Raw genomic sequence first — 24,472 nt, 5'->3', positions numbered from 1 at the left:
ATACACTGGACCAACTCATATGGGATGCAACAAAAGCAGTCCTGAGAGAGAAACTCATAGCAATACAAGCCCACCTTAACAAACAAGAAAAAGCCCAAATAAGCAACCTCAAACTACACCTAAGAGAATTAGAAAAAGAAGAACAAACAAAGCCCAAAGTCAGAAGAAGGAGGGAAATAATAAAAATCAGAGGAGAAACCATAAAAACAGTAGAAAAGATCAATGAAACAAAGAGCTGGTTCTTTAAGATAAATAAAATTGACACACCCTTAGCCAGACTCACCAAGAAAAAAAAGAGAAGGCTCAAATAAATAAAATTAGAAATGAAAAAGGATAAATTACAATGGATACCACAGAAATACAAAGGATTATAAGAGAATACTATGAAAAACTATATGCCAACAAATTAGACAATCTAGAAGAAATGGATACATCTTAGACTCATACAACCTCCCAAAAATGAATCAAGGAGAAACAGAGACTCTGAATAGATCAATCACAAGTAAAGAGATTGAAACAGTAATTTAAAAACCTCCCAAAAAATAAAAGTTCAGGACCAGATGGCTTCTCTGGAGAATTTTACCAAACATTCAAAGAAGATTTAATACTTATCCTTCTCAAAGAAGATTTAATACTTATCTTTCTCAAACTAGTCCAAAAAACAGAGGAAGATGGAACACTCCCTAACACATTCTACAATGCTAACATCACCCTGATACCAAAGCCAGACAAGGACAATAGTAAGAAGGAAAACTATAGACCAAACTATATACCAATATTATGCTGATGAACATAGATGCAAAAATCCTCAACAAATATTGGCAAACTGAATACAGCAATACAGTAAAAAGATCATACACCATGATCGAGTGGGATTTATACCAGGGACACAGGGATGGTTTAACATCCGCAAATCAATGTGACAGACTGTCTTGACATGAGTACAGCCATGTTTGGCTGCTCCATTGACCTACAGCCACTAGCACAAAAAGAAATATAAAAGCTGCTTTCTGCGTGGTGGGAACTGGCCCTTCTCCCACAGTGAGAGTTGCAAGTTGTAACATTTCAAGGCTCTTGGAGTATCGCAGCACGAGATGGACTGGCCATCTGTGCCGGGCTAAGATGATAACCAAACAGAACAATGCACGTACACAATTACTGGGCTGGGACGTTAGCCAAGGGGCTCAGTGCACGTACGCCACTGATAACCATTTGTGCATGGGAACACTAGATGCTTCCTCTGCAAACTCTGTAACTGCTTATATAAACTGCTGGAAACTGAGACCTGGTGAGAGTTCCACCTGTGGAAGGGACACCTTGCCCAGGACGTGTGATCCTTGCCCAGCCGCGTCGATTGACAGGACTCTCCCGGCAGTGGGGCGTGGATGTTGTGAGTAATTGAGTTATTGTGAAGTAATTGAGCTGATGTGTTCTCTTTTTGGTCAACCTGGTGTTTCTCTTTCCGGTTGATTTGTGTCATTTCCCTTCAGTCGATCTGGTGTTTCCCTTTCCGATCGATCTGATGTTTTTCCCTCTTATTATATGACCTATTCAGATCTGCTGCTATCTCAGCCGATGTGGATGTTTTCCCTTTCCAGTCGAGCTGGTGTTTTTTCCCTCTTATTATTTGACCTATTCGGATCTGTTTGCGGACTATGCCTTTACTATCCTCTATATAATAAAATATACCTTCAGTCCATTTGTTTGGAGTGGAAAGTTTCTTTTACATCTCCGATCGAATCCCCGAACCTCTCATAACACAGACCATATTAACAAAACGAGGAATAAAAACCACATGATCATTTCAATAGATGCAGAGAAAGCATTTAACAAGATCCAATATCCATTTATGATAAAAACTCTCAATAAAATGGGTATAGAAGGAAAGTACCTTAACATAATAAAGGCCATATATGACAAACCCACAGCTAACATCATACTCAATGGGGAAAAACTGAAAGCCATCCCTCTGAAAATAGGAACAAGACAAGGGTGCCCACTCTTGCCACTCTTATTCAACACAGTACTGGAGGTTCTGGCCAGAGCAATTAGGCAAGAAAAAGGAATAAAAGGAATACAAATAGGCAACAAAGAAGTGAAACTCTGACTGTTTGCAGATGACATGATCTTATATATAGAAAACCCTAAAGAATCCATTGGAAAACTATTAGAAATAATCAACAACTACAGCAAAGTTGCAGGGTACAAAATCAACTTACAGAAATCAGTTGCATTTCTATATGCCAATAACAAACTAACAGAAAGAGAACTCAAGAAGACAATCCCATTTACAATTGCAACAAAAAGAATAAAATATCTAGGAATAAATTTAACCTAGGAGGTGAAAGACCTATACAATGAAAACTATAAGACATTATTGAGTGAAATCAATGATGACATAGAGAAATGGAAAAATATTCCATGCACTTGGATTGGAAGAATAAACATAGTTAAAATGTCCATACTACCTAAAGCAATCTACAGATTCAATGCAATCCCCATCAGAATCCCAAGGACATTCTTCACAGAAATAGAAAAAAGAATACTAAAATTCATATAGGGCAACAAAAGACCCTGAATAGCTAAAGCAATCCTGAGAAAAAAGAACAAAGCTGGAGGCATCACAATCTCTGACTTCAAATCATACTACAAAGCGATAGTAATCAAAATGGCACGGTACTGGTACAAAAACAGACACACAGGTCAATGGAAAAGAATTGAAAGCCCAGAAAAAAAACCTCACATCTACCAGCAGCTAATCTTTGACAAAGGAGCTAAGAGCACACAATGGAGAAAGGAAAGTCTCTTCAGTAAATGGCGCTGGGAAAACTGGACAGCCACTTGCAAAAGAATGAAAGTAGACCATATTCTTTTGCTATACACAAAAATTAACTCAAAATGGATCACAGACCTGAAAGTGAGACCTGAAACTATAAAACTCCTGGAAGAAAATATAGGTAGTACACTATTCGTCATCAGTCATAAAGGGATCTTTTCGAATTCTGTGTCTACTGGGACAAGGGAAACAAAAGAAAAAATAAACAAAAAGAGCTTCTACAAGGCAAATGAAACCAGGATCAAAATGAATAGGCAACCCACCAGCTGGGAAAAAATATTTGCAAACCATATATCCAACAAAGGATTAATCTCCATAATATATAAAGAACTCACACAACTGAACAACAACAAAAAAACAACCCAATCAAAAAATGGGCAGAGGAAATGAACAGACACTTCACCAAAGAAGATATACAGATGGTCAACATCACTAATCATCAGGGAAATGCAAATCAAAACCACACTAAGATATCACCTCACACCCGTCAGAATGGCTATAATCACCAAGACAAAAAATAACAAATGTTGGAGAGGATGTGGAGAAAAGGGAACACTCACACACAGCTGGTGGGAATGCAAATTGGTGCAGCCTCTATGGAAAACGGTATGGAGATTCCTCAAAGAATTAAAAATAGAGATGCCCTATGATCCAGCCATCCCACTACTGGGAATCTATCCAACGCACCTGAAATCAACAATCCAAAGAGGCTTATGCACCCCTATGTTCATTGCAGCATTATTCACCATAGCCAAGAAGTGGAAGCAACCTAAGTGTCCCTCGACTGACGATTAGATTAAGAAAATGTGGTATATATATACAATGGAATACCACTCAGCCATAAAAAAAGACAAAATCGTCCCATTTGCAACAACATGGATGGGCCTGGAGCGTATTATGTTAAGCGAAATAAGCCAGAAAGAGAAAGACAAACACTGTATGATCTCACTCATATGTGGAATATAAACCAACACATGGACAGAGAAAACTGGACTGTGGTTACCAGGGCAGTGGGGGTGGGGGGTGGGGGGTGGGCACAAGGGGTGAAGGGAGTCATATATGTGGTGATGGACAAACAAAAATGTACAACCCAAAATTTCACAATGTTAGAAACCATTAAAACATCAATAAAAAAAAAAATTTTAAATAGAAATACCCTAGGATCCAGCTATCCCACTACTGTGTATCTATGTAACAAACCTGAAATCAACAATCCAAAGAGGTTTATGCACCCCTATGTTCACTGCAGCATTATTCACTATAGCCAAGACATAAAAGCAACCCAAGTGTCCCTCAACTGATGATTGGATAAAGAAGGTGTGGTATATACATACAATGGAATACTACTCAGCCATAAAAAAGATAAAATTGTCCCATTTGCAACAACAGGGATGGACCTGGAGGGTATTATGTTAAGCGAAATAAACCAGAAAGAAAAAGACAAACACTGCATGATTTCACTCATAAGTGGAAGATAAATTAACACATGGACAGAGAGAACTGCTTGGTGGTTACTAGGGGAAAGGGGGGTGGGGAGTGGGCACAAGGGGTGAAGGGATACGTTTATATGGTGACTGACAAACAATAATGTACAACAAAAATTTCACAATAAAGGAACAAAAACAGAATGGAAATGTTCTCTGTGATAGATCTCTTCGGAATATAAACTTGATGGGGAAAAGTCAAGTGCAAATAGTGTTTTGTAAGAGAAAGGGAAGGGGGTATACGTATATACCATAGTACTTACTTGCATTTGTGTTTTAAAAAATGGAAGAATTCACAAGAAATTATTAAAAAGAATTGGTGGTAGGGTGGGAAACAGGATGTGTGGAAACAAGAGTGGAAGCAAGGATTTTCAATACATGTGTTTACATATTGTTTGCAGTGTCAACGCTCTCCTGCCCAAGACCAGGAACACACCTGCAGTGGGCAAGTTGCAAGGAGGGAGCAGCACACCATGAAGAACGGCAGGTGTCTCAGGAACAGCGTTGGAAAGGATTTATTACAGGATTTGGGCTTGTGTTAGGCAAGGCTGAGGAGGGCGCTTGGAAGTTGAGGCTTCATTCTAGATTGGATGCTGTCAGCAACAGCATATTTTGACTGGATATTTTAATGAACCTTGTCTAAGAGGTGGAAGGAGTGAAGTGAGGCTAGAGCTGTGATTGGTCAAGAAACAGCAGGATAGGAGGATGTTTTGTCATTTTTGTGGTTTAGACAGTGTTCTTGTTTTTGTCTGGGTTTAGACCTAATGACAGAGTTGGCTTATTTTTGTCCTGATTCACCGTTGTCACAGCGTAGCCTTGTCCGATGGTGGTGGTCTGTGAAATTATTCATGTTCAAGAGGAGATTACCAAGGCCTATCAAATAGTGCCAGCCCCAAAACTGGAAGGAAACCCCATGTGCTTCAACTTATAAATGGGTAAACAAATTGTTGTTCATCCATACAACAAAATGCTATTCAGCAATAAAGAGGACAAACTGTTAATAAATGCAACAACATGGGAGAATTTTTAAAGTATTACACAATAGTAACTTGACAGTGAAAAACCTGGCAGACACCTTAACCAAGTGATCACAGTTAACATCACCAGCAATTAGATATTCTGATTCCATCTACCTCCCGATATGATGCAATGAGAAGGGCTAAACATCACTTCTGTGGTATTTTTCCCCAAAATGCATTAGCTCAATTTAATTATGAGAAAACATCAGACAAACCCCAATTGGGGGGCATTCTACAGCAAAATTGGCCAGTACTCCTCCATAGAAGTTATCAAGGTTATGAAGATAAAGACTGGGGACTTGTCCCAGGGGGGAGACTAAGGGGACATGACTAGTAAATGCAACGTGGGATTCTGGATTCAAGACACGAAAAGGGACGTTAGTGGGAGAACTGGCAAAATTTGAATGACGTCTGCAAATTAGTAAATAATACAGTATCAGTGTAAATGTCCTAGTTTAGATCATTCTACTCTAGTTAGGTAAGATGTTAACCTTGGGGGAAATTGGGTAAATAGTATACGGGAACTCTGTATACTACTTTTGCAACATTTCTGTAAACCTAAAATTATTTAAAAATAAAGTTGCTTTTGGGGCCGGCCCAGTGGTGTAGTGGTTAAGTTCACATGCTCCGCTTTGGCAGCCCCGGGTTCGCAGGTTCGGACCCCAAGGGCGGACCTATGCACTGCTTATCAAGCCAGGCTGTGGCAGGCGTCCCACATATAAAGTAGAGGAAGATGGGCACAGATGTTAGCCCAGGGCCAATCTTTCTCAGCAAAAAGATGATTGGCAACAGATGTTAGCTCAGGGCTGATCTTCCTCACCAAAAAAATAAAGAAAAAAAAAATGAAGTTGCTTTCTTTTTTGTGTGTGTGAGGAAGATCAGCCCTGAGTTAACATCCATGCTAATCCTCCTCTTTTTGTTGAGGAAGACCGGCTCTGAGTTAACATCTACTGCCAATCCTCCTCATTTTTTCCCCAAAGCCCCAGTAGATAGTTGTACGTCATAGCTGCACATCCTTCTAGTTGCTGTATGGGGGACGCGGCCTCAGCATGGCCGGAGAAGCAGTGCGTCAGTGCACGCCCGGGATCCGAACCCGGGCCGCCAGTAGCAGAGTGCGCGCACTTAACCGCTAAGCCACGGGGCCGGCCCAAAGTTGCTTTCTTTTAAAGAAAGAAAAGCATTATGTTAAGCTAAAGAAGCCAGCTACAAAAGGCTACATACTGTTTGAGATCATTCATCTGATATGCTGAAATGGCAAAACCATAGGCACAGAAATCACATCCATGGTTTCTAGGGACTGGGGGCGGGGAAGTCAGGGAGGGCCAGGGAACTTTTTTAAAGCACTGGAAAACTCTATGTCTTTATTTTGTGGTGGTTTTTCAAAACTCATAGAACTGTATAATAAAAAGGGTGAATTTTACAGTATACAAGTTGTATTTCAATAAACCTCACTTAAAAATAAGAAACAAGCATGTCGACAAATTTTCATTGTAACTTGTCTCTGCTGTAATCAAAAAAATTGCACAAGAAGCTAGGAATACTAAAAAAGAGAGTAGGTTAAGAGAAAAATGGTGAAGTGTTGGTTTCCAGAACAACCTCAAGGGACAAGACCCTCTGGCTGCCTGGAGTCATTTCTGCAGAGAAGGAATGCAGGTCAGAGCCAAACCGAGCACCAAAAAAAGACCTCTGGCTGACCGGCTGCCAAGGGGAGGAGGTGGGCAGACTCAGATGCCCTAGCAGCCTACAGACCGCAACAATGGGGATGCCCGACCCTCGTGAAAACCACCCCAGTGCTCTATTTAAAGGAAGCATAGATGAAATGGCTTGGCATGATTTTCAACCTGCATGGGCATGATAAGCTTTTGACAAACTTCAATTTATCTGGAAAAACTAATTATGTGGAAGACTCCAATAAGCGACAAATGAGGTGTTACTAGTTTATTTTTTTTAATTATGGAAAAATTTAAACATATAATGAAATCTATTAATATATATTTAAATACGTATTTAAATATATTTTTTATATTTATATTTTATATAAAATATAGTGAAGGGGAGGAGGCCTATCCTCTACCCACTCTGGGTCCTTTCTACCTGGGCTACAAATTAAATTGACATGAGACCGAATAGCAGGAGAAAAATCAAACAAAGCTTTATAACATGCATACATGGCAGAAACCAGGGAAACTAGTTTCTCGACAAAATGGCAGAGGTTCTCTTCTGAAATAGATTTAGATAAAGACAAAGAAGGATGTTGGGGGTTGGGGAGTCAGTTATGGGCAATTACCAGACAAGCACAGTAAGGTTATTATGCAGCCTTGCACTCGGAATTGACAAGTTTCTAGAGATGCAGTCATCTGCCCTCTTCCCAGTACAGAGAGGGAGATACCTTTACAAATGGAGATTTCCCTTACAAATGTAAATGTCTGGTAAACAAAACTTTGATAAGAGTAGGCTTAGCAAGGACCCTCCCACTCTATTGCGTTCAGGTATAAGTTTGGGGGAAGGTCACAATTTCTTTCAGAGAAAATAATCAAGGTAGAGAGACATTTTGAGGTGGCCACTTTTGATCTCCCACAATAGTATGATGAACCCTTATGTTCCCATCACCTAGCTTCAATAATTATCAAGGGGGTTTTCCCAGATCCATTTAAGGCTTTAAAATATTGTCATACATGATAATTGTTAAACTTGCACATCTTGATGAAAACTGTGAAGATTAAAGTTCCCAATACTGCCTAACTTTACTAAAAGCTCCTTACTTGTTGCATAAAGTTACTTATGCTATCATTTTGAGCTTCATATATATTTTAGTTACTTCTCTCAAAGATGAAGATGTTTGATTCCACTGTTGCTTTCCAATGTTTAAATTGGGAGATATCCATTAGATCCAGAAAATTCTTTTCTTCTTCTGTAGGTTTTTTTTTATTTTTATTTTTTTTTTATAATTTTACTTATTTTTTCCCCCAAAGCCCCAGTAGATAGTTGTATGCCACAGCTGCACATCCTTCTAGTTGCTGTACGTGGGATGCGGCCTCAGCACAGCCATAGAAGTGGTGCGTTGGTGCTCGCCCAGGATCCGAACCCGGGCCGCCAGAAGCGGAGCGTGCGCACTTAACCGCTAAGCCACGGGGCCGGCCCTTCTGTAGGTTTTTAAATGTTGGGAAATATTCCCACTAATTGTCAATAATTCTAGATAACTCCTCAATAAACTGTCATAGTTTTTCTCAGACATGACAGTAGTATTTTAAAAGGCATTAATAATTTAAAATTGGATCAACAGAGCATCAACATAAAGCAGGAGTGACTATACCTGCACTGCTACATGTATAGCTCTTCTGCATTAGGGTCTAAATGATGGGTCTTCTATTGGATAGCTGTGAGATGAAGGCAAATCATCACCCTACTCTGAACATGAGTGTTGAATTTGTTGCTAATTATAAAGAGTTGTCAAAAATTTGAGACTATTAAGGAATTTTTCACCATAAGATTGATAAGATTAGGACTTGTATTATTTGGGTAAAAGGTTACTAATTTTTTATCTAAGTTTTTCTTTATTTCATTTATTTATTTTTTTGTGACGAGATCAGCCCTGTACTAACATCTGCCAATCCTCCTCTTTTTTTTTTGGCTGAGGAAGACTGGCCCTGGGCTAACATCCTTGACCAACTTCCTCCACTTTATATGGGATGCCGCCACAGCATGGCTTGCCAAGCAGTGCGTCAGTGCACCCAACTGCTTGTGCCACCAGGCTGGCCCCACATCTAAGTTTTTCTATTCAAATGTTTTCATTACTGAGTAACAATAATTACTTTCACCATAACACTGAACTCAAAATAATAGAAAAAACTTTAACTTGCTCATTTCAACACTTCCAAAAATCACTAGTTTCTAGATTCTTTGCCTGGAAAAGGCAATCAGCAAGTACTTTTTGGGAAGAAGGCTTTAGTTCTCATCTTCTACGAATTATAATGCCTAATGAAATACACACATATTATATATATATAAATATATTTTATATATTTATATATAAAAATATATATACACATATATACATATATATATGCATGTATACACACTCTCATGGATTGCATACAAGTAAAATACTCTTTCTAAACATGTATATTCTTTTTATTTCAAAACGTTTATTATACTGTTAAAAAAAGAAACAGGCCCAAGGTGAAGTCACTGGCCCCCAGGACAGCAAACCAAGATTTAATTGCAGGGTCAGCCCCTCCCAGGAATGTGTCCTTAAATGACCAGTCTGGAGATTCCTGATCAACACTTGTGAGCTAATCTGCTGCCCTTCCCCCAAAGAAAGGTGACCTTGCCTGAAACAATCCTTTCTTTTCTTTTGCTAATAACTTTCTTGTCCCACCCAGTTTCTGCCTATAAATACCTTCCGTTTTGTAAAACTCCTCGGAGCACCCTTCTATTTACTAGATGGGCTTTACTACATTGGGATGCCCAATTCATAGATCATTGAATACAGCCAATTAATCTTTAAATTTACTTGGTTGAATTTTTGTTAACACATTAATTTATTACCGGAATCTAAGTTTTTCATGTCTATCTGAAGTAATGAATCAGTGAGATAATTTTGGTTTCATGGGTTACAAAACCTACTCTACTGCCTGCTTTACTAGTCAACATTTCACATGATTTTTTTTTTAATGAATGTGGGAATTGTTTTGCTAAATTTTCCATTAATTTACAAGATGTTTTGCAAGTTTCAGTAAATGTGAAAACAAAGTAGAGATTAAAAACAAAACGTGTAGACGTTTTCGAACAATGCCACCTGAAATTTATTTCCCAGACTGGAAAATGCTCAGAATGTAAGACTACTTCCAAGATGCCACCACAAAGTATATATTGGAAGTATCCTCTGTGCCAACATTCATCTGCTTTTCTCGGGGGTGGGGGTGAACAGTGGTTCTACCTTCCACAAGTTTACAACCCTGTTCAAGTGTAAAAGTAAATTCCTGGAGGGCAAGAAGGCCACCGCTGTGCTGAGCCAGAGAGCAGAGAACTCAGGTTATCTAACCCAGAAGCCCTCAGCTGCCCGGGAGAAGCCACCAATTACTCTGCCTTGATTTTATCTTCAGGGTGGGAAGACAGGCCTCCGGGGAGGAAATAAACTCATTCATCAAATAGTCATTGGGAGCTGTCTGGGTGCCGGTGACACTACTCTGGGTGAATGTCAGTCCCGTTTGCCCGGGCTTTCTTGTGAAACCTGCAACTCACCTACCAAATTAGAAAAAAAGAAAAAAGTCTGAATGTTCCCTGTGAAAAAGGAGACACCCTACCAATTCTAAAAAATACAATAAATGAAAGGTTTTATCAGGAATTCGTGAGAAAAAAAATTTACAAAAAACATTAAATACATGATAAGTATACTGCAAAAGAACTGCAAAAACTTACACAGGTGTTCAATAAATACTTTCTGAACACCAGTGAGCCACATAAATGCAATGCACCAGTCTCCAGCTGTCAACACTGGCAGACTCATTCCCTCTCACGCCTCTACCACCTGCTCTTGTCACAGAGACCTCCTCCACCTTGCTAAACCCAACGGTCTCCATCCTCCTCCTGGATCATGTCCAATCTCTGACCCATGCGATCACCTCTCCGGGAATCACCTGCTTCCAGACGCCACCCTCTCCTGGTTTTCCTCCTACCTCTCTGATCTCCCATCCTCCCAGGTCAGCAGACTGCATTCCTCCCTCCAACGGTCCAAGACCGCTCCCACCTCACGCAGCCAAGCCTGAGCTCTGGAACTTTCCCCACAAAACTTTAAGGCGCCATCCTCCTTGGCGCCGACTTCTCCCTCTCTCTCCCCTCTCACACCCCACAGCCAGGCTGGTCAGCCAATCCTGACGGCCGCACCTGTAACCTACATCCGGAACTAGTTCCCTCCTCCCACGCCCACCCCGGCCCAGGCCACCACCATCTGCCACCCGGGCTGCTGCAGTGGCCAGAGTGACTCTACTCAAAGGGGACGCTCTGCTCACAGCCCTCCCCGGGCTGCCCCTTCCCAGCGGCCTACCAGGCCCACCTGCTCGGCCGCGTTCCTTTCCAACCTCATTTCCTGCCCCCTCCCTCGTCTCCAGGACGCAGCTGCGCCCGCGCTTTGCCCAGAACGAACCTCGGGCCTCCAGACGTGCCGCTGCCCCCGGAGCTCTCCCCCGGCCCCTCGCCCCACCACCGTCGCCCCACCACGCCAGGAAGCTGCAGGCCCGCATGCGCGCCGCGGACGGCCCGGCACCGTCCCCTCCGCCGCCCCGGGGACCCCGCGTCCGCACCGGGCGGCGCGCGCAGCCCCATGGGAGCGCGTGCGCGGCCGCCGGGGCCGAGCGAGGCCGCGCAGACCCCGGCCCGCGCGATGACGCACCTGCGGGAGGCGGCGGCGGCAGCGGCGGAGGCGGCCCCGGCGCGGGGGCGGGGCAAAGAGGCCGTGGGGCGGGGGGGAGCGGCGGGGGCCATTCCGTGGTCTTGTGAATCGCTGACTAATTGTCTCTTTGCTTCTCTTAATTGGGGGGACGGCGGGGGCGGGGGAGGCGGCAGTGTCTTGCTGCGTCTTGGTGAGCGTCCCAGATATGTCCTGATTACTACCCGCTTTCCTCCTGGAGCCCGCAGTTGGATCCACAACTTCGGGACAGAGCATTTCAAATGTTGGGGCAGCTCTTCCTGAAATGCTATTTCCAAAGATGGTTAGTTGGGTTTCCAGGCTAGCCCACCAAACCTGAGTGCTGGTGCTGAGGTCCTCACCCGAGTTTCCAAAGGAACAGTTTCAGGGTCTCTAGGACTTGGTGACCTACGTGGATCCACATGTATGATTTCCCTTAAAATCGGTCATCTTTCTTTTTCTTTGATTCAGGCTTACCGCCAGCACTACTTTAGAATGGAATTGCTCATGGGCGTGCCAATGGATCCGAAAGGGAAGTGGTCTGAGAACTTGGGTGCAAAAAATGTTACATTATTTGTTTTCCCAACTCAAATCTCTACCACTTTCCCACAGTTTGGCTGGAAATTCACCCCACTTTGGAGGTCCGCTTGCCCCTGTAGGCTGTACCGGCCCCTCAGGGCCTTAAGGAGTCCAAGAAAATTGGAGAAGGGCCTCACATCTGGCTGCTGTGTTTTCCCTAACACGTTTATGGCGCTTATTATGTGCCAGGCACTTCTAGGAACTTCACATGTATTATCCAATTTCAGTCTTCTCCACCACTTGATAAAATCGATAGTGTTATCCCCACTTTACAGGTGGGGAAACTGAGGCCCAGGGAGGTCAAGTAACTGCCCAAGGCAGAAAAGCTGTTGAACAATAGAGCTGGGATTTGAACCTAAGTGTTTTGGCTCCAGACACAAGGGTGGGTGCCACTACATACACTGCCTCTCACTGAAGTGATGGTGTTCCATTGCTTTTTGTGTTTATGATGTTAGACATTAAGTGTTAATCCTTTCTTCATTCAGACACTGGGGGGCAGGGAGTGGGGGAGGCCCAGTGCCCCTCACTGCAACCTTCCATGGTCCGGAGGCCCAACATGTAGCCCTCTGCCATCACCCACACGTTCCGCCACCTCTGAGGCCTTGTGTTCCGTCCACGTCCAGGAGTCTACCACCCACAGCCACCCATCACACCATCCCTTCTTCCAGGCTTAGAAGAGCTGACTCTTCCTCACCAGTGTCAGGCTACTTCTTGTAGCGTCACCCACCATCCTTTCCATCTTGCAAGCAACTCCAGCTTAATTTCTTGATGGCCTTGTCCTTCTAAAACAAAGAAATGTTCTTTTCCCATTCCCTCCATAGTAACTCCTCTCATCCTTCCAGTCTCAGCTCAACTGTCGCTTTTTCAAGGAAGCTTTCTCTGACCCCAGCTACCCATACCCCCCAACTAGGTGGGATCCCTTGTCCCTGATACAGGCTCTTATAGCCTCATAGCCGTTATTAGCCCAGTGAAGAGTTCAAATGTTTTTCTGTTCATTTGATTAAATTTTCTCTCCCACCAGACTGTAAGCTCCCTAAAGCTGACCCTTTTGTCTCTCTTTGCTCCCCATGATATTTCCAGTCCCTCACAGTGCCTGATAGCAGTTGATGAATTTATTAATCCATTTAATATGTATTCAATGACAATGAACACCTTCACGGGAAAAGCAGCCCAGAACTCAGAGGATAATGGCTTGGCTATCTTTACTAAAGTGAAGAAGCAGCAAATTACTTTTTCTTGTTGCTTATGAGTCCCTAGAAGCACAAAACAAAAAATAAACAAAAAAAAACCAATTTATTAATAACTCACTCTATTTACAGAGGTTTTCCTGGGTGATATGAATTTAGCACATACACTAGAAGGTAGTATTGCCTCCTTCCTCTAGTGAAATTCAGACATGCCAAGCTTTACCTCTGGAGAGAGAATCTCCCCCCACCCTGGCTTTTACATCCTCTTGGGGTCACTCACTCTGCTGATTCTCATGCCCCTCAGGGATGGACTGTCCTCTTTAAGCCTCTGGTACAAACAAAAACATGGACGTAAATACCGAAACTTGGTATTGTAACTGGACTGAAAAGTCGGATCACCCAGGTTCTTGGTTCTTGGTCAGCGTAAGAAGAATTCAGACACTGACACAACAACAACAGCCAGCAAGCAAAGGTTTATTAGAGGAAAGGTCAGATACTCTCCAAGTGAGGAGCGGGCAGTACCCAAGAACGCATCTGCCCCGTGTCTTAGGTTACTTTTATTTTTGTTTGGGCTGTTTAGAAGGGAATTAGCATTTTTGGTTATCTGCCAATAATGGTCTTTCCTCCACCCACACATCAGGAGGGGGAGTTCTTGACCTTCTAGGGGAATCTCTGGAACTGTCATGGCAGTCATCCCCTGTGGAAGGGGGGCTAATGCATATGGAATTTGTATGTAAATTAAAGAAAGGTCAATGTCCTCTAGAGGTGTATAGCAGAAGGCTTTGTATGTGCTGTTTGTGCAGTTGTTACTTTTATCGTCGTGGTTGAAGGTCTGAGACTCTGGTGGCGGTGCCAGGTGGGTCTCAGTTCCCCTTTATCTGCATCTTGTAGGATGCCAGCAAGACGCTTCACTGATGCAGCAAGGTCTCCAACTATGATACCCTGCTCATATCTACCTAGCTACTGTCTTGACATGAGTACAGCCATGTTTGGCCACTCCATTGACCTATAGCCACCAGCACACAAAGAAATACAAAGCTGCTTTCTGTGTGGTGGGAACTGGCCTTTTCCCGGGAACTGGCCTTTCTCCCACGGAGAGAGTTGCAAGTTGTAACATTTCAAGGCTCTTGGAGCATCGCAGCACGGGATGGACTGGCCATCTGTGCCGGGCTAAGACGATAACCAAAGAAAACAATGCACGTACACAGTTACTGGGCTGGGACGTTAGCCAAGGGGCTCAATGCACATACGCCACTGATAACCATTGGTGCATGGAAACACTAAATGCTTGCTCTGCAAACTCTGTAATTGCTTACTCTGAAAATTATTGATGGTATAAAAACTGCTGGAAACTGAGACCTAGTGAGAGTTCCACCTGTGGAAGGGACGCCTTGCCCAGGACGGGTGATCCTTGTCCAGCCTCGTCGATTGACAGGGCTCTCCCGGCAGTGGGGCGTGGATGTTGTGAGTAATTGATTTGATGTGAAGTAATTGATTTGATATGAAGTAATTGATTTGATGTGTTCTCTTTTCGGTCAACCTGGTGTTTCTCTTTCGGGTTGATTTGTGTCATTTCTCTTCAGCCGATGTGGATATTTTCCCTTTCCAGTCGAGCTGATGTTTTTTTTTCCCTCTTAATATTTGACCTATTCGGATCTGTTTGCAGACTATTGCCTTTACTATCCTCTATATAATAAAATATACCTTCAGTCCATTTGTTTGGTGTGGAAAGTGTCTTTTACGTCTCCGATCTAATCCCCAAACCTCTCATAACAGCTACCTATCTCAATATCCTTTATTGATTGATTGATTTGGGCACACTAGGAGAAGGCTGAAACTTTCTAAGGGTTTTACTCAATAAACTAAGAGAGAACAACAGGAAAATAGACATTGATATTGCAAAACTACAAGAGATATAAACACAATCCAGAAATTGTGCAAAGTTATCGCTCCACTAGATTCTATATTTACCACCTCCAGCCTATTTCCACAAGAACATACCAATGTAACACTCATCACCATGCGCCCACTCCCACCCCCGTGCATGTTGGGTCCTTCATGGAGAAAGCCAAGAGAGCAAGGCCCTCTCTGCACAGCCCCTCAAGTTCTTTAGGTTCCAGTGTGAGGCCTGAGGGGTCACTAAAACCAAGAATGCCCCTGCCCTTAGAGAGAGCCCCACACACAGTACCCAAGAATGCCCCTGCCCTTAGAGAGAGCCCCACACACAGTACCCAAGGAGTACAGCTCTTACCTCCTTCAGCTTGTCTGCATATCTGCATACAACATGGCTGTGTATACTACAGCAACAATGCACACAGCCCACGCTTAAGAAATAAAATTGACATAACTAACTGAACTGAGTGGTGGTGGACAGGAAATGGGGTTGCAGGTGTTTGCATGCTCTGCGGTGACGAAAGCAAGGTTGTGAGGAAAAGGCTACATCAGACAGCAGTCTGGAGTGATGAGAAGGACACAATCTTTCAATGGTTGGATGGTGGGGTGTGGAGGAGCTGGTACCTGTATTATTAATGTCTGAGAGCCCCGTTCTTTCCTTTCCTGTTAAAACATCCAGTTTGTTTTTTGTTTTTTTGGTGGATGCAATACCTTTTATCTTTTTAAAGATACTGGAAGAATGACCACTGCCCCCCTCAAAGGGAATTTCCCAATTACATCTTTTCATTTCCTCCTTGATCTGTAGATACAGGTCTCCTTTCATGCTTCCATCCATCCCCAATAAGGTGTCCAAGTTCTCCACAACTCCTAGTGTTTCCACTGAATGAAGGTTGTTCACACTTGTTGTTCTCACCCCCTGTAGGAGGAGGAGAGGGTCAGGTGAGGAAGGCCTGTGCTTGAGGACACCTCTCTTCCAAGACCCCTCCACCCTGCTCCTTGGTCTCCATGATGCTTCACGGATAAGGATCAAAGTCCCAGCAGCTTCCAAATGCTGATTCTTCCTCTTCTGGGAGACCTGTGTAGTTTAGGGGGTTCTTTTAACCATAGTTTGCTTGACATAGTTGAAACCTCCTCAGGTTCTGTATCTTGGTATGTTTGAACCTTTTCTGGCTGAGACCATCTCTCCCCTGGCAGAAAGCCTGTGGGACAGGATCCTTTCCAAGAACACTACTAGCCAACTTCCCTTCCATGGGGCCATATCCAGCCCATGAAAAACGTGCATAAATCCTTTCCCTGCCAAACTCTGGAAGTGAAGTCGTTCCCAACACAACCCTAACTCTCTTTGCTCTGCTCCTCAGGCCCATCTAGCCATGTCCTCCCACCTTTGGGCTTTTTCAGGTGCATGCTGGATATCAGTCCCTGAGTCCCTCCGGCTCCAGGGACACAGGTCAAGCTCTCTGGGTGGTTTATTGAAGCCATCCTCACTTGGCTTGAGGCGAGGGCAAAAGCCCCCCCACCTCCCCCATGAGGGTACAGGAAAAACACCTACATTTTAACAACTATACACAAAGAATGTTTTTCCTTTTATACGCCTGAGGGTGGGTGAGGGGGGCTAATGATGCATAACAGTAACAATGGCTAACATTAGCTTTTTGTAAGTGCCAGGCTCTGTTCTGACACAATAATTCCATGGATTATTACCTCCTTGATTCCTCACGATGGCCCTGTGAGGTGGGGGCTTTGATTATCTTCATTTTACAGATGAAGAAACTGAAGCACAGAAAGATGAACAAATCTGTCCACTGTCACGAGCTGGTAAGGGCGGAGTCCAGATTTGGACCCAGGCATTCTGGATCTGGAGCCCAGGCTATTGACCACCATGCCCCTCCACACATGAATAGTCTAGCCCCTGTCTTTAAAAGGTGGCGGTGTTTCTCAGCTGTTTTGTTCTCAACCTTCTGAACCTAAGCCAAAAGTTTGAGACAACCAGAAACATTGCATGTAATACCTTGATACATGATATAGTGTATGTGTGTGTGTGTGTGTTATTTTCTTCTGCTCCCTGCATTGTCTCTATTTTCTCTTTTCTCCCTTTTCTCTGTTCTTTTGGTCTGTCATTCATATTGGAGACTTTCCTCAAAAATCTGGTGATCCTTGACTGTCCATTCATAAGTAAGCCTCCAAAAATGTGATAGGATGCTTAGGATGTGTGTGTGTTGGGGGTGGGGGCGCGTTGGTGACACAACTGCACACAATAATGCTGGTCTCTGAGGTCTTCAAGTCTTCTAAAAAGAATCATACAGTATCCTCCTGTTGGTAGAAGATATTTGCTTTTTACCAGAGTTTTTGTGATGGGTCATGGAAGCAGGCTTGGGGTGGGTTGGGAGGGCTTTAATATGTAGAATGTAAACTTTCTCTGAATCCTACTTTTTTCTTTTTAAGTACAGCACCCCTCCTCCACTCTGCTCTGCTTATTATCCTAGAGTTGTCTCCAAGTCTGGTGCAATTTTTCTAAAGAATAAACCTTTTGCCTTGTGTGGGGTGGGGTGGAGAATAGACAAAAGGGGTAGACAAAAGGGGGGGGAGGGGGGAGGAAAAAGTGTCTGGGATAGTTCTATTTACAGAGTTTCCATCACTCTCCCTCATTTCAGTCTTACTCCCACCTTTCTTGCTACCTGGCACCTCAAATTCCTAACCTTTCTAGGGGCTGTGGCATGAATCAATGAACCAGCTTCCTTCTCCTCAGTAGGCCCTCTGCAGAAATTGGCACCCAGCTTTTCAGCTCTGGTCATTAATTCCTCCATCCTCTTTCCATTGTCCCCAAAATTTTCACCATTTCTTATCTCCTGTTTTCCCCAACTCTCTTTGACCTCAAAAGGTTACATATCTTTTTTTTGTTTTGTTTTTTCTTTACTGCCATTTTAGAGAGGTTTCAGGGGAAAGTGAAGAGTAAAACTGTTCATTCTACTGCAGTTAACTGCAAGTTCCCATTACCATTCTGTTTCAGAATTTCCCTTGATATTCTGTGAATTTTAGAAAAACCTGTCCATTTCTAAAAACCAGATCCTATTGATGTTTTTTAAGGAATCAAGTTAAAATTATAAATTAATTTTAGGGGAACTCACAGATTTATGATACTGAGCCTTCCTATTCAAAACCAGTGTATACCTTTTCCATTTATTCAAGTCATCTTTTCAATCTCTCAAGAGCGTCTAAAATTTTCTTCATATAGATTGTCCACATTTCTTGTGAAATTATTCCTAAATATTTTATAATTGAAATTATGTTACTGAGGTTAACCAAAGGACATGCTCATTTCAAAAAGTCCTCTTTACATGAAGAATCCAACAAAACAAATGCCAGGACAATAGGGAGTCAAAAGCTAAGGAATATGGGAATAAAAAGAAAGTGTCCAATATTCTACCGCTTCAAATTGACTGGGCAGATTTGACCACCTCTAGCTTAATCTCATCCATCCATCCATCGATGCATCCATCCATTCATCCATTCACCCATTTGTCAATTACGTGCCAAATACTGGCTACACCTTCGATTAGAGCTACGGATACAATTTCAGCAAGAACGACTGTGCATTGATCAAATAATAAAACAGTGCCTAATATACAGTAACACCCAATAAGCATTTGCTGTTAATTTACTACTTTCCAGAACTAGTTTATGGCATCACCTTATAGATTTCATTTTGAAAGAATATCCAAGTTATTATTTCCAACTATCGATCCCCTTATCCTTCTACTGTTTCATCAACCTCCTTGAAAAAGATATAGTACATCAACTATCTTGGAAAGGTATTAAACAAATATTAATGGGATTCTGAATTTTGCTTTATGGCAAATAGGTGTGATTCTGGGACCAACAGCTTCAGCAACACGTGGAAGCTGGTTAGAAATGCAGAATCTCAAGCCCCACCGTAGAACACTCAATCAGAATCTGCGCGAGCACTCAACTGCTAAGCCACGGGGCCGGCCCTAGGCGTCTTCTTAAAATGCAGATTCTGATTGTGGGACACGGCCTCAGCATGGCCGGAGAAGCAATGCGTCGGTGCACGCCCGGGATCCGAACCCGGGCCGCCCATAGCGGAGCGTGCGCACTTAACCACTAAGCCACGGGGCCGGCCCCTATAGCAGCTTTCTTCACAATAACCAAAAGTGCAAGCAACCCAAATGTCCATCGATGGATGAGTGAATAAACAAAATGTGATATATATATATATACACACATATATAATAGAATATTATTCAGCCTTCAAAAGGAAGGAAATTCTGACGTGCTACAACATGGATGAACTGCTTAAGAATCCTTCCTGGGCCGGCCCCGTGGCTTGGCGGTTAAGTGCGCGTGCTCCGTTGCTGGCGGCCCGGGTTCGGATCCCGGGCGTGCACCGACGCATTGCTTCTCTGGCCATGCTGAGGCCGTGTCCCACATACAGCAACTAGAAGGATGTGCAGCTGTGACATACAACTATCTACTGGGGCTTTGGGGAAAAAAAAGGAGGAGGATTGGCAATAGATGTTAGCTCAGAGCCAGTCTTCCTCAGCAAAAAAAAAGAGGAGGATTAGCATGGATGTTAGCTCAGGGCTGATCTTCCTCACAAAAAAAAAAAAAGAAGATGCCTAGGTGATTCCTATGAACTTTAAGGTTTGAGAGGCTCTGCCATTATTTACCTACCAGTGGATGGAAAGTTATTATAAACAGCTGCTGAAATCAGGGTGGGTGTAACACAGTGTTATATGAGAAAGTCACAGCATCCTTATGCTTGCACAATGGAAAACTGATCTGTTTCCAGCTGGAACCAAAACCCAGAAACTATGTTTCTCACCAAAAAGATCAAATAAAACACCCACCCTTTATTTCATTGCATGCAAGGGGTGCAGACTGCTGAGCAACAGAGCAAAGTATATGAAAATTAGGGGGAAAAGCTGAGAACTGAGCAAACTGAGGCACTTTTCCCTGGATCTAAGTAATTAGTGACTGACGTTTATAAAGTTTCCTTGGAAATATTGATAAAATCTCCAATTAAAAAAAGCTCTGAGTTATTTTTCAAATGTCTGTGCATTTTGCATTTCTTCCAGCAATATGTGAGAGTCTCATGTGCTCCACATCCTTTCCTACACTTGGTATTATCAGTATTTTTAAAGGCTTTCTCATAGCTGTATGGTGGTATCTCATTGTGGCTTTAATTTACACTTCTCTAATGAACATGTTGAGCATCTATTCGTGTGCTTATTTGCTATGTAAATCTGTTTGATGAAGTGTCTGTTCAAATATTTTGCCTATTTTTTAAAATTGGGTTATTTGTTTTCCTATTATTGAGTTGTGACAGTCCTTTATCAGATATGTGTTTTGCAAACATTTTCTCCGTCTATGGCTTGTCTTTTCATTTGCTTACAAGCATCTTTCCAAGAGCAGAGGATTTTTAATTTTGATGAAGTGCAATTTATCAATTTTTTCTTTTATGGCTTGTGATCTGATTTTTGTGTCCTGAGTAATCTTTGCCTAAATCAAAATCACAAAGATTTTCTTCTAGAAGTGCATTGTCTAATATAGTAGCCCCTAGTCAAATGTGGCTACTTAAATTTAATTAAAATCTAATTAAATAAAATTAAAAATTCAGTTTCTTAGTCACATTTCAGGTTTTCAATAGACACATGTGGCTACTGGCTACTGTATTGAACAGCATAGGATAATAAAACATTTGTATCATTACAGAAAGTTCTATTAGAAAATGTTACTGCAGAAGTTTAGTAGGTTTAGGTTTTACATTTAGATATGTGATCCATTTTGATCCAGCAATCTCATTCCTCAGTATTTTAAGAGAAATGCAAATATATGTCCACAGAAACACCTCAAGGTTAATGTTTATAGCAGCTGTATTCTTCATTGTCCAAACCTGGAAACAACCTAAACGTCCAACCACTGTGGTGGATAAACAAACTATGGTACAGCCTTGCAATAAGATACTACTCAGTGATAAAAAGGAACAAATGAATAATATATGCAACACTATGGATGAATCTCAAAAGCATTACGGTAAGTGAAAAAAGCCAAACTCAAAAGGCTACATGCTGTATGATTCTATTTTTATCACATTCTGGAAAAGGCAAAACTGTCAGCATAAAAATCATATCAGTTGGGGCCAGTCCTGTAGAGTAGTGGTTAAGTGCTTGTGCTCCACTGCTCGCGGCCCAGGTTCAGATCCTGGGCGCGCACTGATGCACCACTTGTCAGGCCATGCTGTGGCGGCGTCCCATATAAAGTGGAGGAAGATGGGCACAGAAGTTAGCCCAGGGCCAGTCTTCCTCAGCAAAAAGAGGAGGGTTGGTGTGGACGTTAGCTCAGGGCTGATCTTCCTCACCCACACACACAAAAAATTATATCAGTTGCCAGAAGATGGGGGTGGAGGAAGGTGATTAGGAAGGGGCATGAGAAAATTTTGGAGAGAGATAGAAATATTCTATATCTTCATTGTAGTGGGGATTTTATGACTATATACATTTGTTAAAACTCATAAAACTGTATACCTAAAAAGGATGGATTTTACTGTATATAAATTATATCTCAATAAACTTGACTTTAAAAAATAAGAGCTCTGTGTACTTTATAAGCAAAGAATGAGGACATGGGTTTATATTCATTATCTGTTGCTGTGTAACAAATTATGACAGAACTTAGCAGCAAAACAACAGACATTTATTATCTCACAGCTTCTGTAGTTCAGGAATTTGGGAGCAGCTTAGCTGTGTGGCCCTGGCTCAGGGTCTGTCATGAAGTTGCAGCTAAGATGTCAGCTGGAGCTGCTGTCATCTGAAGGCTCGACTGGGGCTGGTGGATCTGCACACCAAGCTGCTTCTGTATTACTGACCTAAAAAAAACTCTGAGATGTAAATGTTTTCTCTTTTAAGCCACTAAGTTTTGGGTTAATTTGTGACACAGCAATAGACAAATAATACCCATATCAACGGCAGAGAGAAAATGGGAAGGGCCCAAATCAAGAGAAATAACTTAGTGTCTGTAGGGATTTGGTAGGAGAGGCAGCCTCTCACATCTGACTCAGCTGAGACTCTCCAAGGCAGAGGACAAGGTGCTCAACTAGACAGGGTTAAAGAGGGGTTGCCCTGATGTTTTTGGAAACAGAGAAGGAGAATTGGGCATAGGATAAGAAGAAAGTAATGGATACTCTTGGGACTTTCCATATGTTCAGGTTTCATCCAGGTCCAGAGTGCTTTGAACTTGCTCATCCACTCCATGATGGATGTGTGTGGTAGAAGGTACCACCAAGACAGGCATATCTGGTGAACTGGCAGGGGAATAGGAGCCTAAAAGAAGAAAGAATAGCTACAGAGCCTCTGAGTGTGAACTCATCCTAATGGAAGAAAAAGTCAGGCATGCTGAGCAGGACTCAGCCAGAAGCCTGAGTTTTGGAGGAGAGAACAGCAGTTCCAGGTAGAGCACAGGGGTCATTACATGAGCCTGCCCCAGGACAGTCCCCTTGACAACAAGGAAAGAGCTTGTGTAAAATTAAAACATTTGGCTCATTAAACTCTGTGATGCCTGGGGCTAAGGCTCTCTCCTGGAGGCCTCTAGGAATGTAAGCCAAGAAGAGCAGTATTCACAATCATTACCCATTACACAGGAGAAATGACATGTGAACAATGGCCCAAGAAGACTGTTGTGCAGTTGGTGAGGCTGAGTCATCTTGCTGAAATGGGCAGTGGCATGAAGAGGCTTGGAGATATCCACAAAAAGAAGGAAGACAAACACCAAACACTTGGAAAACAACAACAACAACAATCCTGGGATACTGTAGTTCTACAGGTGAGGACTATTTAACTAACAAAATAAGTGTCTAAGTAATAAAGTGACCTTATTTGTATCCTCAGCTGTGATGTCTGGAGACATTCCAGCTATAGAATAGCAGACTGGTTCTAAATTGCAATCAACAGAAACCAATTCTGCCTGGTTTAATTAGAAAAACTAATTTATTTAAAAAAGATATTGGATAGGGCCGGCCCCATGGTGTAGCGGTTGGGTTCGGTGTGCTCTGCTTCAGCAGCCCAGGTTTGTGGGTTCGGATCCTGGGTGCAGACCTACACCACTCATCAGCCATGCTGTGGTGGTGACCCACATACAAAATAGAGGAAGATTGGCACAGATGTTAGGTCAGGGCTTATCTTCCTCAAGCACAAAAAGAGGAGGATTGGCAACAGATGTTAGCTCAGGGTGAATCTTCCTCAGCAAAAAAAAAAAGAGAGATTCGATAAATAAGTATAACTACATTAATTTGTTAATGGATATCAAGATAAAAAGATGTAAATTGTGACATCAAAAACATAAAATATGGGGAGGGGGAGAATAAAAATGTAGAGCTTTAGAATGCATTTGAACAAGTTGTTATTTGCTTAAAACAGACTGTTATAAATGTAAGTTTTATTTAAGCCTCATGGCAACCACAAAGCAAAAGCATAAAGATAAAGAGATAAAGAGAAAGGAATCTAAGCATACTACTACAGAGAAGCATCAAATCCCAAAGGAAGAGAACAAGAGAAGAAAGGAACAAAGGAATTACAAAACACCCAGAAAACACTTAACAAAATAGTAATAAATCCATACCTATCAATAATTACTTTAAATGTAAATGGACTAAATTCTCCAATCAAAAGACATAAAGTGGCTGAATGGATGAAAAACAAGATCCAATTATATGCTGCCTACAAGAGACTCACTTCAGCTTTAAAGACACACACAGACTAAAAGTGCAGGGATGGAAAAAGACATTCCACACAAACGGAAACCAAAAGAAAGCTGGAGTATCTATACTTATATCAGACAAAATAGACTTTAAGCCAAAGACTGTAATAAGATGTAATATAATGATAAAGGGGTCAATCCAACAGGAGAATATAACATTTGTAAATATTAATGCACCCAACATTGGAACACCTAAAAATATAAAGCAAATATTAACAGACCTAAAGGGAGAAATAGACAGCAATACTATAATAGTAGGGGACTTTAATATCCCACTTTCATCAATGGATAGATCATCC

The 24,472-nt window shown here is 42.3% G+C and overlaps 1 protein-coding gene across 2 annotated transcripts in view; it reads right to left on the bottom strand.

Moving 5' to 3' along the window:
- SIRT5 (sirtuin 5) overlaps window positions 1-11,634 on the bottom strand; it is a 48,195-nt gene extending 36,561 nt beyond the window's left edge. The window contains exon 1 of one of the 2 annotated variants that reach the window (XM_087438023.1): window positions 11,485-11,634. The gene's annotated coding sequence lies outside the window, so the exon portion shown is untranslated. The remainder of the gene's footprint in view (window positions 1-11,484) is intronic. The other variant, XM_004432110.3, reaches the window with a different exon arrangement.
- Between the last annotated feature and the right edge of the window lie 12,838 nt (window positions 11,635-24,472).

Source organism: Ceratotherium simum, chromosome 13 (genome assembly GCF_057802395.1).
Source record: "Ceratotherium simum simum isolate JZ-2026a chromosome 13, ASM5780239v1, whole genome shotgun sequence".
In the NCBI taxonomy this organism is placed as follows: domain Eukaryota; kingdom Metazoa; phylum Chordata; class Mammalia; order Perissodactyla; family Rhinocerotidae; genus Ceratotherium; species Ceratotherium simum.
This window is presented reverse-complemented; position numbering and strand designations above follow the sequence as displayed.